The sequence below is a fragment of the Sciurus carolinensis genome, chromosome 11 (assembly GCF_902686445.1).
Source record: "Sciurus carolinensis chromosome 11, mSciCar1.2, whole genome shotgun sequence".
NCBI classification, from domain to species: Eukaryota; Metazoa; Chordata; class Mammalia; order Rodentia; family Sciuridae; genus Sciurus; species Sciurus carolinensis.
The window spans coordinates 24,935,338-24,947,094 of record NC_062223.1 but is presented as its reverse complement, the minus strand read 5'-3'; the positions used below and the strand labels follow the sequence as shown (position 1 = coordinate 24,947,094).

At 37.0% G+C, this 11,757-nt stretch overlaps 1 pseudogene; it reads left to right on the top strand.

The window, feature by feature from the left end:
• The first annotated feature begins 8,906 nt into the window (after positions 1-8,906).
• Positions 8,907-9,822, top strand: LOC124959243 (olfactory receptor 4C15-like; annotated as a pseudogene).
• The last annotated feature ends 1,935 nt before the right edge of the window (positions 9,823-11,757 follow it).

The window sequence follows — 11,757 nt, the reverse complement described above, 5'->3', positions numbered from 1 at the left end:
AGTCAGAGGTTCTGGTTATTAGAACAGAGGGAGAAAGTATACACTGCACCAATCCAGTCCTGGCAGATCTGGAGCTGGGCAGGGGAGAGTCCTGACAAAAGGGGGAAGGGAAGGAAATGAGGTAAAGAACAATATTGGTATAGAAACATCTGTGCAACAGATGTATGTCTGAGCTCAGCTGATGTGAGAGCTGCATAGCAGGCACGTGTGTGAGAAGTGTTCTGAGTTTCAGCACTTACAAATGAAGAGCTTCTGTGGGGAGCCATCTTGTGGGGTCAGGCCTGAGCTTGATGCTTTGGAAACATAAACTCCCTGCATCTTAATTTTCCCTGGAGATTACAGGAAATATTGCTCTGCTGTCCCAGTCCAGCATGTACCTTGTGGCACAGTATGGCCCTGAGCAAATGAATGCCACTTAAGCAAAATGTTATGATTTGGATATGAGGTGTCCACACCCAAAGCTTCTTTACTGATGCAGGGATGATAACTGGTTGGATCATGAGAGCTGAAACAATCAGTAGATCCTAGACTGAATGATTGCCTGGTAAGTGTAGGAAGGTGGGGTAGACCTATAGGATTTGGGTAACTGGGCGTATTCCCTGGAAGGCTGCATCTTCCCTGGAGTCCTTCCATGCTGCTCTCTGCTTCCTTGCTGCCATGAGGGGAGCACCTTTCCTCTGCTAGGCCCTTCCCCCCATGATGTGCTCCCTCACTTGGGCCCAGAGCAGTATCATTGGTAATCTATGGACTGAGTCCTCCAGACCTGTCAGCACCAAATAAACTTTTTTCCCCCTAAATTGTTCTTCTCAGGTATTTTGGTCACAGTGACATGAAAGCTGACTAAAACACAAGTCTTCTGAGTAATATATACAGTGAGATGGCTGAAAGCCAAAGGTCACCAAAATCTACCTACCAGTTGGCAGCTGGAACAGATCCTAGGCTACCCTTGGACAAAGTCCTCTATCATGTGGACAAGTTGTGCTTGTCCCGGGCAACTGAGGATTATGTGATGGGGGTAGGGCATGGGTTTCACAGAGCTGCCACTTATGCAATAGAGGGATCTACTGAGCTCAATGAGCTACTGAAATTACCTCAGTTGTACCAGAGGTAGGCAGGCTGAGGGCTTTGTGAATGAACTGTGGAACCTGGGTGTCTCACAATTTTTGCAGCAGAATGCTGGTCTAGATGTGGTAAAAAGTAAATAGTTTTACATCTCAGTGCTGATCTGGTTGACTTGGTCACCACCTCCACACTCACATGCATTCAAAAGCTATGCTTTTGTAGCTTTTGTAGCTTGAACATTTGTCATGCCTGGATTCCTGGTGTGTTCCAAAACCATAAATTCTCAAAGAGATCTCACCATCTTTAATACCCTGACAAGATTTTAGCCTGTGTTGTTTGTTCTTTTATTTCTCTTGTATTGTGTTTATATTGTTTTGTTTTGTTTCCCCTTGTTATGTCTTCACATATTTAAGTCATTTTAGATATTTTTAAAAACTCATTAATTGGATGTTTTCCATCTTCTGTGTTTTATCTCATTTTAATTCCCTTCCCTTCCCTCATTTTTTTTCTCTTAAAATTTGTTCTTCTTTCTCTCCTTCCTCCTTCTTATGTTCCTTCCAATGTTCTCTATATCTTAATATTGATTTTACTGTCCTTAATTCCTAGTTGTTCTGCCTATTGTACATTATTACTCTCCCTTTCTTTACTTTGGTTTTGAAGATGTAGAGATCATTTTCAAGTTTTATTAAAAGTAGGTGTTCTGATTTGAATATGAAGTATCCCACAATAGCTAATGTGTGAGATGTTCAAGAATGTTTAGGGGTGAAATGATTGGGATATGAGATCCCCAAACCAATCAGCAAACTAATCCTCTGATATGAATTAACTAGGTGACTACTGTAGTCAGGAAGGGTGTCAGTGCAATAAGTAGGTCCCTGGTAGCATGATTTTGGTGATCATATTTTGTCTCTGGTGAGTAGTGTTCTTTCTTTTTGCTGGTTACCATGTAGGGAACTGAATTCCTATACCACACACTTCCACAATGTCTTGTGCTTCACCTTAGGCCCAGAGCTCTGGAGTAGACTGACCACAGACTCAACCTCAGAAAACCTGAGACAAAATAAGGTCGGTTTCCTCATATACATTGTTCTTATCAGGCCTTTTGGTCACAGCGACAGAGCTAACTAAAGTGGAAATAGGGTTGTTGCTGTGACTAACCCGACTAAGTGGTTCAGAAGAATTTGGGCACTCCTCATGGGGTCTGAGGTGTTATGTCCCAGTTTCAGTCTTAATGTTCTCCTTCCTTATAATAAACAGACCTGTCATAACTTCTGTTCAAATGAGTTTAGTGATAAAAATTAATCTGCAGAAATTGTTATTTTAGTTTTAAGGTCAAAGACTCTTAAAATCAATTTCTGAGATTAAAAATTATGTTCTAATTGACATAATTCTTTCCCTAAATATACATACATTTATAAATAAGAACTTTTTGCTGCCACAGTCTCATAACACCGTGTGCTGTCATATGCTGCCTTGTTGCAGAACTCAGCTCTTACATTTTATAAGTGCACTGACATCTTGTTCTAATTCTCCTAGCAGACACTATCTTCCATCCTCTCTCCAGAGTGTCCTATTTTGTACATGATGAGAAATGAACCCTTTTTCAAATAGAAATCACAGAGAAATTAAAAGAAAAGGGGGAAACTATTAAATTTGGGGGTATTTAGTCATTTCATAAACCCTTGAGCAATTGTAAAACCCACACAAAATTGTGTCTTAGCAAATTGTGCTAATGGAAAATTCCCAAGCCCTCAGGGGAACTAAAAGGAATTCTATAGGTTCATGAGCTCTTAGGGAATCCTCCTTAAATTGTGGTTGGAAATCAAGGAGCAAAGTATGGCTTTCTCACTTGTTCTTTTTCTTTGACCACATTGAAGGCAGCATTAGTGATGAAGAGGGAACATTCCCTATCCTGACCGCCTGGGATACTCTACCTCTCTCTCCCTTAGATGTGGAAGGAAGACTTGAAAACCACCTTCACAGTTTGGTCACCACTGAATAGGCATTTTTCCATAGAGAAGAGGAGACAGCTGTCACTAGAATTTTCAAGGAACTTATAAGTGGTGAGATTTATAATTCACAGTTCTGCATGGAGGATTTCAAGTTGTAATGTTATGATTAAACCTGGGTGTTTGTTCAGGGCACCAAGTTTAATGCAGAACCTAGGCCCCTCCAAAAATGTATATTTGTGCTAATTACTCAGCCTTTCTGACTCAGACTCCTTTTCCTTCTTCATGAGCATTTCCAACCTCAAAAAAAGTGAAAGTAATTGATGTAATACATGTGGAGCCCATGGGACAGTACTCAATACATAAGTGCCCAGTAAGCAACAATAGCTGTTCTATAAGACTCAAATCTTTGTTTGAAGTGGGTGTGCTGGTTAGAACTTATTCCTTCAATTCTAATAAAATTAGACCTATATTTAGATTTCTATCAACTTAAAATAAACCAAATATACTAGAAATGCTGCAAGTGCATATTTTTGAACTGGCTTTCAAAGAGCATTTTATTTGTTCATTCAACATATATGCTCATTTATCATTTTAACCTCTAACACTCTCCCTGTCCTAATGTTTTAGATTACGAAGTGGAATTTTTGAGGTTACATAAAGCATACCATTGTGGGGAGACGGTAAATGCATGTGCTGGTGCACCTTTACACTGTTGGGAGAAATTTTACATTTACTATTTCTACACTACACACTAAACACTGCCACAGGGAAGGACATTAAAGGTAAGAAAGAGTGACTAAATTCTTAGAGTACAATCTTCTGATTTAGCAGTGTCCTCTTGATTTTCCTCGAGTTCATTTGATGTCAGATTCATGCCTCAGAATTGCTCAGGAGAACTGTGGACACTGAAGTTCTGAACTGCTTTACTGCTGGTTGTGTGCTAGTTGTAGAGGTGTGGTCTGTCCCTTGGAAAGAGACAACAGAAATGACACAGGTTCATGCATCGATTAGGGTGGACAAAGACAGAAATGAAGGTTTTTTTTTGTTTGTTTGTTTGTTTTTGCTTATATTTTTTGATTTTTCAAATTCTGCTAAGAGTACAAAGGTTGAGAAAATTAGGGAACTCAGCACAGCAACACTGAAGAGAGGAAACAGGTACAGAAATTGGAAGAAAACATATTTCCCAGACAGTCAAGAAAAGGAACATGCTGAGATTTCTAGACAAGAAAAAACTTTCATGGGTGAATAATAACTTTGAATCAAAAATATGGTGAATTGTGAAATTAAAATATGCAGTTACAAATACAATGTTAGTTTATTCTTTTAACTTTATAACAGCAATATTTGTTTAGAGAATTGGCTGCAAATGTGAATGATATGCATGCATATGCATATTGAATGTTTATGAAATTTATTGCTTGAATATAGTTGCAACAAACTACCTATAATACTGGTTTTAATTTTAAATGTCATATGTACTTTGAAGTTGAAACAGAAAACCTATTGTTTGCAGAACAATTGGTGCTAGAATTAGTTTTGATTTTGAATAGTCGGGCCCAGGGAGGCAAACTTCCCAAGGTCACTACCCCAGGAGATGGCCACAGATCTGGCTGTGAGGGAGCCCTTAGCAATCCCACCTGCAGCCCCAGCACATTTCAGGGCATGGCTATCAAGAAATAAAAGACTCTGGAATATTCCAGAAAATTTAAGGACATGGTAAACCATCACCCATGAGAGAATGTGAGTTTACAATTGACACAACCAGGTGAGTAAAAAGGAAAGAGCTCCATCTGTGGTACGGTCATTTATGGAAAGCTACTTATGTAAACATTTTCATACAAGATTCTATGTTAGTCACTTAGTTCTTCTTCTATAAATGAATTTTCCTTAAACCTCGTATTCTTTTTCTGAACTGAACTGTATGTACATGATGGATAATCTGGCATAGTATATTTAATGTGTGATCCATTTAAATATTTTTATAATACTAACCAGATTTACATTGCAATTTAATAGTCTAATATTTTGTAGACTTCCATCTTGATTATAAAGTTGTATGATACATTGATGCAAATAAGCTGAGTTGTTCAGAATTTTCTACCTGATTTTCTCAACATGTTTTAAAAATGTCAAATCCTCATATTTTAATGTTTTATTGATCATGCCATGGTGTGTGAATTTGCAATAGACTGGTTTACATTAAATGTTAGTGTACTATTGAGCACTTACATATCTCTCCACTTCACTATTGTTCATGACCCAGTACCACCTTCCACTGTAAATCTTCCCTATCTTGCTTCACTTCTTAAGCACATTTTTAGGGTTGAGATTGCTAGTATAAAGCACAAACATTTTATAAATATAAAATTTTTACTAATATGTTTTCCAAAAGAATTAGTTTCATTGCAATTTTAAGAGTTATAATTTAAAATAACATGATTATAAAAAGATAAATTGAGGAATAATTCAATTTCAGTCTCACATTGTATATGAAGAAACTACTTAAAATAATACTGATATCATTATTTTATGACACCTTTTTGACATACTAATTAAAACAAATTCTTATAGGTCAGGCAGCTTGACAAGTGTTAATTCTTTTATAGCTAAACATTGGAAGCATGATATATTGTTTAATGACACAGTATTAACCAGGCTAGCTGGGATTCTAGTTTATGATGGCAGACACAGAATGATTTTCAAATTTATTAGAGTAAGTTTAGATTAACAGAACATTTACCAAGATAGTAATATTATAATTTTAAATGAAAAAAAGAATATTTGTGAAGAATATGAAATCATAGTGGATACATTACTCTTAACTAAACATATTATGATATGTAATTATTTTTTCTACTGCTGTTCATTATCTGTTCTAGGATTCAATGCAGGATATTTGTTGCATTTGATACAATTGCCTTTCCAAAGATTTAAAATCATAAACCATGAGCACAGTATATACTCTATTGTCAATGTTTTGACTTTTAATTTTGGAAATCCCTTTATTTGATAGAAGTAGGAGTTGTTTTGTTTTTAGTTGAAAGTGTAAAAAATTTAAATACTATTGATCTTAGAACACTGTAAGAAGGAAGTGGAGAGGAAAATCTTATTTAATTATTAGTTGAACCTAGGGTCGTATTTTTAAGACTCCCACTCAATTTGGTTTTCCTGATACAATGAGTCTGTCAAAACAGGAGTAAATGCATGTGGGTCTGAGAATACAATCATGCTTTTAGGGGTCACCAGGGACATTTAAGCTATCATATATTTAAAAACATATTTTTTGCTAAGTCTGAAAATATGTAATACATTTTCATGCACGTTTGAAGATGAGTAATACAGTCATCAGCCTTGGTTGTGGCAAGGCAAGAATTACAAGTAAGCATGCTGTCATTTCTGCTCTGGCTCAGGGACAGTGGCAGCTTGTTCTCACCACACATCACCTTCCCCTGTGCTATTGACTGCATCGAGGTTTCTACCTGAGGACCTAATCTGATACTCACAGGAGTCCTAGTGATAGACATTCTAACTGAACCCAGATGCAGAACTGTAACATGAGGCTTACAGAATTTTAAGAATTTCAAGCACCCTGATCCACACCACAGAAGTAGTGTAAGGTCCTGAATTTGCACCCAGGCTTGCATAAGTCTAAAGCCAGATTTCTCACTGGTTTCACTTAATTATTTTCCCTTGCTGAGGCCTATAGTAAGCTGACCAGAACTGGATCATTGGATCCTCTCTCTTTTATAATAAATAATTATTTTCTGAGAGGTAGTGAGAGGCTATTGATTATTATTGTACAGACGTTGGTTAGGAATGGTCCTGAGAACACAGTGGAAATGGTCATTTTAAAGTAAGCAGAAGGGTTGATAGTAAAGGGAATATTGCATGTTTATAAATTTTATTAACATTTAAAATTGTTTCTGTTAACTGAAGCATTCATAAGCAAGCTTATTTTCTAATTCTCACAAAAACACTACTATTATTTTATTATATTTTAAACAAACATATATATATATAGATATATTTATGCATATAATGTTATTCACACAAATATGTTCTATTTGCCTGATACATTACAGGAGTTTGTACAGGTGAGGATTAATCAGTTTTTGAATCTGTGTCTACCTCTGGGAATGTGACATCAAGTGTCTAGTTAATCACTAACCTGGTGTGGTGTGCAGTCTCTGTAATCCCAACAGCTTGGTGGTGGAAGCGGGAGGATGGCAAGTTCAAAGCCAACCTCAGGAACATAGTGAGGTCATAAGCAAATTAGTGAGACTTTGTTCCTAAATAAACAATGAAAAATGGGCTGGGGTGTGGCTAACTGGGTAAGCATCCCTGGGTTCAATCACTGCATCCAATGAAACAAAACAAAACAAAACAAAACAAACAAACAAAAATAAAAAAAAAACAGAGTTCAGACAATTATCTGCATGACCAATGGAAATGCTTTGTGTGGCTAAGGCAGCTGGCTTGTAATGTAAATATTTGATAACCACAGATGGTAAGAGCAAATTATCATAAACAACACTTTCACATTTTCAAATTTGACACTCATCATAAGCCTGGAAAATGACCAGGTAAGCAACATATGGCAACTCCGCTTTAAAAGAAAGTCAGATAAAGGTAATATGCATTTTGTAGAGTTATACTTGACCAGACTGGGCTTACTGTATAAAAAATTAGAAAATGATCAATAAGGTCTGACGACTCTGATTGATATTCTACACCTGTTTCTCCTTCTCACCTATGTGGTTGATGCCAATTGTCATGTGGAGGTGATTGAGCTACCACCTTCTGGTTCCTCATCATTTGCTCTTTCCTTTACTGAGATGCCACCTTCACAGAAGTAAGAGAGGTCTTAATGTTTCAGGTGGACAGACTCCAGAAAGGTCATGCTTGCTCTTAAATTCCTGGAAAGAAAAATCCCTACCTCTTTTCTTGTTGATCCAGTGGAAAGGGCCTGATATGGGGATGAATGTTCTGTGTAAGGTCCCTGATCCTTCATTATTTGCTTATTTAAACTCAATATCTTAAAGCGTGTGTTTCCTATCAGTAAAATAGAATTAATAAGACCTGGACTATACCCTAGACACTGGGATTATTTGTGTGAGTTCTCTCCTTGCCTTATTTCACTTAGTAATTAGTACAACATTTGGAGCTAGGCTTTATTTTGTTCATGGATTTCCATTCTCATTTTCAAAGATGAGAAAAAAAAAAAAAGACCTCTACATTCAATGAGGTATTAAGTGTGTGACTAGTCACAATTTTATAGGTCTTTTTCTTTTATAAAGAAGGAATTAATCCATGAAAAGGCAAATCCAGTATAGACTGTAAAGAAATTTGAGGAATAGATAGTATTTTAAGTGCCTCCTAAAATGAATGATGTTTCTTCTTCTATTTATAGGTATGAGAGTCTCCAGATCACAGATGGCTTTCTAGTCACCCCTTCCTTTTTCATGACAATGACAAGCAGGACTAATAAAATAACTGTCCTCATTTTCTTAAATGAATGAGTCTTCAGAATGCCTCCCAAAGTTTTATTTAGGGAAGACACTAGTAAATTCTCAAAGGTGTATTTGAGTTAGAAACCGTTAATCATCACTACCACATGAAGATGCTTGCATTTCCCTATATAGAATCTCTAGCAAATTTAAGGTACAGAATCAATTATCTCCAAATCAATGTTGCCTGATCTCCAACATCTCTCCTCAACAAATGTCTGAACTGGTGTTTTCAATGACAAAGGAAGCAATAAAGGTAAATGTGCACTGAAATGTTGATGATGAAAAATAGTAATCTGATATGAAGCAAATCTTCCTTTATCATAATTGCAAATTTCAATTGGGCAATTTCAGTAAATGTTGATTTTTCACCATTCCCTTGAAAATGACACAAAACCAAAGCTTCATAACTGAATTTGTTCTTTTGGGGTTTTCACAAAATCCTACTGTACAGAAAATAGTATTTGTTGTGTTTCTGATGGTCTACATTGCAACTATTGTAGGCAACATGCTGATTGTAGTGACCATCCTCTGTAGTCCTGCACTGCTGGGCTCCCCCATGTACTTCTTCTTGGCATTCTTATCCTTTCTGGAGTCTGTTTTCTCCTCCGTTATCACACCAAAAATGATTGTGGATACCTTACATAAGAGGAAAACCATCTCTTATACAGGATGCATGATTCAACTTTTCGCTGGACACTTCCTTGGTGGAACAGAGATGATTATCCTCACAGCCATGACCTATGACCACTATGTGGCCATTTGCAAGCCCTTGCACTACTCTTCCATCACGAACTGGAGGCTCTGTGGCATTATGGTGGGGGTGGCCTGGACAGGGGGCTTCTTGCATTCCATTATACTGGTCCTCTTTACTTCCCAGCTGTCCTTTTGTGGCCCTAATGTCATCGATCATTTCTTATTTTGACTTGTACCCATTACTGGAGCTGGCCTGCACTGACACTCACATCCTAGGTCTTTTGATGGTTGCTACTAGTGGGTTTATGTGCATTATAATCTTCTGTTTGTTGCTTGTTTCCTATGGTGTCATCTTGTTCTCCCTGAGGACACACAGTGCTAGAGGGAGGAGGAAAGCTCTGTCCACCTGTGGATCTCACATTGCTGTTGTGGTTTTGTTCTTTGTACCATGCATATTTATAAATGCACGGCCTCCTTCTGTCTTTCCTTTTGACAAAGTGGTGGAAATGTTTTATACCATCCTCACTCCCTTGCTCAATCCTTTAATTTATACATTTAGAAATAAGGAAGTGAAAAATGCTATAAGAAAAATGTGGAAGAGATAAGGATGAGTTTTTGATGAAAAATAAGACAGTAAATTTAAAAAATTGTATAAAGAGCAAAGTAATCAAAATGGCCCTAGAAAAATTTTATGAGATGCTCAGTACCTATTAAGAGGTAATACATGTCTATGGAAGAAAAGGCAGGTGTCTAGTCTGAGTTGGCAAGTCAGTATCCATATGTTAATTATATGCTTGAATACAAACATTTCATCATTTCCACTCCCAACCTCTTATTGTACCTTTAGGTAATGATATAATATTCAGTCAATAAATAAATACCAGAAGACATCTAACCCACATTTTTTATTCTTACAAGTATGCTTACCAGAATTTTGCAGAATCCTGGCTACAATATTTATTTTTACGTATGATTTTCTACATTGATTTTTGCCTGGTCATGATGACACTCATTTCAATGAATTTATCTTGGGCATTGTAACTGTTGTGTGAATGTAAGTTGGCTTGTGTCATTAATTTAGTTAGAAATGCCATGTCAATATAAAATGTGGGAATTAGTGCATTTGTATATCTGACATAAGTTAATGGAGAACTGGTTTATAACTTAATTGATTCAGGAATTTTATTTGCTACATCATAAATCAGATGAAAATGACCATTCTACTGCAAATCTTGCAATGGTTCTCCCTTCCAGCTATGGTGTATCCTACCATGGATTGACTCATTTTTGGACTGTGAGTTTTTCCTTATCTAATCCCCTGCTATTCTTCCTTTCTTGCTGTTGCTCAAAATGGCATTTTTCCTTTTGACCCTGACTTCTCCTACCTCTCAACCTTTCTGCCTTCCTCACTATAATATTTTAAAAACATATCCAATGCTGTTCTTTTGGGTGGAGGTAAAGAAAACAAACTAGAACCTGTTAGCACTCTCACCTTCTCCATTACTCAAACTTGAGGTTACTCAGCAAGTTGGGAGACTGAGAGAATGAAGTGAGGTTCAGTATCGGACAGTGAGATCTTGGAGATAGTCAGATGTGGGGATTCATCTAGCAGATTCAGATACCAAGCCATGGGATACAGAGGTCTGACTTTCAGGAACTGGCAGTCATGAGAGACTCTTCCAGACTGCCCAGGAGCAAGTGTCCCTGTATGGGAGTGGTTTACCAACTGGTGATATGCTAGTTCCCAAAGCAAATGGCTTTCCTTACTCCACACTATCCTGCTAGGAGTCATTCATTTTTTGTTTTTGTTTTGTTTTGTTTTTTTTTTTTGATTCATTGTACACAAATGGATACAACATTTCATTTCCATGGTTGTACATGATGTAGATTCATACCATTCATGTAATCATACATGTACATAGAGTAATGATGTCTGTCTCATTCCACCATTTTTCATACCCCCCTTTTATTTCCTTCTACATAATCTAAAGTTCCCCCATTCTTCTCTCACTCCCCACCCTCCCACCCTCATTATATATCATTCTCCACTTATCACGGAAAACATTTGACCTTTGGTTTTTTGTGATTGGCTTATTTCACTTAGCATGATATTTTCCAGTTATATCCATTTATTTGCAAATGCCATAATATTATTCTTCTTTATGGCTGAATAATATTCCATTGTGTATACATACCACAGTTTCTTTATCCATTCATCTGCTGAAGGACATCTAGGTTGGTTCTACAATCTAGCTATTGTGAACTGAGCTGCTATAAACATTGATGTGGTTGTGTTACTATAGTAGCTGCTATAAACATTGATGTGGCTGTGTTACTGTAGTATGCTGATTTTAAGTCCTTTGGGTATAAACCGAGGAGTGGGATAACTGGGTCAAAAGATGGGTCCATTCCAAGTTTTCTGAGGATTCTCCATACTGCTTTCCAGAGAGGCTGCACCAATTTTCAACTCCACCAGCAATGTAAAAGTGTGCCTTTTTCCCCACATCCACGCCGGCATCTATTATTTTTTGTTTTTGATA